Source organism: Anabas testudineus, chromosome 16, assembly GCF_900324465.2.
Source record: "Anabas testudineus chromosome 16, fAnaTes1.2, whole genome shotgun sequence".
Taxonomy (NCBI): Eukaryota; Metazoa; Chordata; class Actinopteri; order Anabantiformes; family Anabantidae; genus Anabas; species Anabas testudineus.
Genome location: NC_046625.1, coordinates 23503270 through 23506349, shown reverse-complemented (window position 1 = coordinate 23506349; position 3080 = coordinate 23503270). Strand labels below are relative to the sequence as shown.

Below are 3080 nucleotides of genomic sequence, written 5' to 3'. Positions count from 1 at the left end.
TTCACAATGTCAGCCACTTTCATCTCCTCATTTTCCTCGTCCTTCTTACAAAATGAATGATGTTAAATCAATGATGCCAAAGTCAGGCACAATCTGAATGACTGATTTAAATAAAATAGGCAGGGCTCCATTAGGAAACACAAAGCTTGCTTTTAGTTAGCATCAGGCGGACTCTATTTCACTCCCGGTCTCTTTCTTTCCCAGTATGTGTGTGTAGAGCAGAGTAAGCACAGCTGTCTGAAAGCAGCATGAAGGATGGACAGCTCCAGCAGGAGCAGGGGAGAGGTTGAGCAACATGGGCCCATGGGAGAGCAGTGTTAACTGGGTGTGGCATGGCTACACAGAGGGAAGCTGTGGCCAAGCTGCAGTGCTGCCAATGAGCATCTGGCTCAAGGCCATGAAGTCAAAACCCTATCGAAGTTCACACAGGGCAATACTAAGTATCATATTGTTATAATCTGGTAATATATTTTCTACAAATTTATTCCAAGTATAATACTTGAGTGAAACAGTCTAATAATTGAAAACTTAGAGATGAGATAACTAATAAATCTTATATTTGTATTTAGTGACTACTTAATACAAGGGTGGAAGGTTTAAATAATGCAGAATGTATAGTATTTAAATAATTTACTTACTCAAAAATGTAATTTGAAGTTACAAGTTTAAAGGCCGGACAGAAATTCCTACAACATCTGAAATCTGTAAATGTGGTACAAAACACAAAAACTGCTTTGCTTTAAAAAAATACATTATAGTTTTAGCTGATATTCTCATATTATTCTGATGAAGCTGGCCAGGCCCTAATGCAGCAAAACAGGTCCAAATCATGATGTTTCTGCCACCATAATTTACAGTTCAATTAAATTAAATTGATTAATTTTATTTGTATAGCGCCAAATTACAACAGGAGGCACCCCAAGGCACTTTACAGTGTTTAAGGTTTAAAACCTTAGATATGACATTTCTCAAGCTAAAGAATTATATATGAAACCCAACAATCCCATTTGAGCAGGCATTAGGCAACAGTGGAGAGGAAAAACTCCCTTTAGAGGAAGAAACCTCCAGCAGAACCAGGCTCATGGTGGGCGGCCATCTGCCTCGACCGGTTGGGGTAAGTGAAAAGAGGAGAGAGAAAAGATAAGCAGGCAACTAAAAACAACAACAAGCAGCAAGAACATTGTGACCAGGATGGCCGAGTGGTTAAGGCGTTGGACTTAAGATCCAATGGACAATAGTCCTCGTGGGTTCGAACCCCACTCCTGGTAGAAGGAATTTATAGATACTGTATCTCTGTGGCTTATAAAGCAATTAACGTGGCTCCTGTCTTCACTTGTAAGTTGCTTTGGATAAAAGTGTCTGCTAAATGACTAAATGTAAATGAACATTGGACAGGTCTGTAGGGCCTCTGGACTCTGGAGATATACAGCTCCAAGGCCAAGGATACCTGCAGAAAAGTACAGAGAGAGGGAGACAGTGGAGGACTGACCATTAACATGCACATACTGGAATATATCTGATAAATACTAAGCCTCAACCAGCCTGCTGTTGTTCCTTTAATCCCAATGACATGTTCCAGTCTGTGTAATAAAATGTTGTGATCTATAGTGTTGAATGCAGCACTAAGATCTAACAAGACGAGTATGCAGAGTAAACCATTGTCTGATGCTGAGAGAAGATTGTTAGTGACCTTCAATAGTGCCGTTTCTGTGCTATGATGTACTGGAAATCCTGACTGCAAATCTTAATACAGGTTATTCATGCACAGGTGGTCATATAATTGCTCTAAGAGACATGTTGATGGTGTGTAGATAAATTAAGTAACTATAAGTGAGGTCTCACAAATTAATCTAGAACTGTTCATTGAGTTCATCCATGCCCGTTGCAGGGAGGATCTGATTAAATGTCTCTAGTTCTGTTTTTGTTAGGAAAGAAATTCATGAAGTCATTACTACTGAGAGTTATGGGGATACTGACCTCAGCAGAGGTATGACTCTTTGTCAGCCTGGCGACAGTGCTGAAACAAAAGTATTGAGTATTGTTCAGTGAGGCTGCAGTATTATCAACAGGATAATTAACTTGCATGGGAATAAAGTTAAGCTGACTGCCCTCTTATGTGTTGGTACATGTCTCTGGAATAAAAAATGGAATCAGCTCCTTAATTTTCTACTGTAGTGATTTTTTCTTAGGTCAAGTAAAGTTCAGTACAAAAAAAAAGTAAAGTAGTAAAAAAAATTATTACAAGGGATTTAGACAAGAGAGATCTGATATTTAAAAGTCCACATTTGATTGTTTTCTTTTTATTTTGTTCTGAGAGAGAAGTCGTCTTTATTTTTATTAGGTTCTTATGAATCACTCCTCTTGTGTTGGTTTTTGATTTAAATAATTTAGGTACTCGGGGAGCAGACACTGTCTCTATGTGGTTATGGTAGTTTTTGGAGGGTGACGGCTGTAAGGAAGCTGCAGAGAGGTGTGTAAGACTGCGTCTCTGCGTCCTGGGCTCCACTCTGAGATGTCAGGGTTTAGGTCGTCTAATAAACTCTGCCATATTTCTAGAGAGTTGAGACGCACCATCTAAAGTGGGATGGATGCCGTCTCTTCTAATCAGCCCAGGTTTTCTCCAAAAAGTTTTCTGATTGTCTATGTAGCCCACGTTGTTAGCGGGACACCACTTAGACAGCCAGTGGTTAAATGACATCATCAGTTAAACATGTTGTCACTGGTCAGATTGGGAAGGGGTCCAGAGAAAACTGCATCATTTTTACAAACTTAAACACTATTCCCCACTATTTTAGTAACTTCCGATTGGCGTAATCCATGGTCATTAACTCTTGTGTGTATTATTATCTTACTGTATTTACGTTTATCCTTACACAGGAGTTTTAAATAGGATACGATCTAACTATGAAAGAAAGAAAATCTGTGCGTCACCTTTTTGCAGTGAATATATAAGATAATCATCATCCTCACCTTGAGAATACATTGTTCTTCAGTTCCTCCGTTGAATGAACTTAGCCAGTGTATATGCCTATATTGTCTTTCTGGGAGAGTTATCATTCCAAAGGTGTCTGCTAAGCAAA

General features: G+C 39.1%; 1 non-coding gene across 1 annotated transcript; it reads left to right on the top strand.

Annotated features, from left to right (window-relative positions):
- Window positions 1-1185: 1185 nt before the first annotated feature.
- Window positions 1186-1268, top strand: trnal-uaa. The gene has a single exon. It is a non-coding gene; the product is annotated as a tRNA-Leu (tRNA).
- The last annotated feature ends 1812 nt before the right edge of the window (window positions 1269-3080 follow it).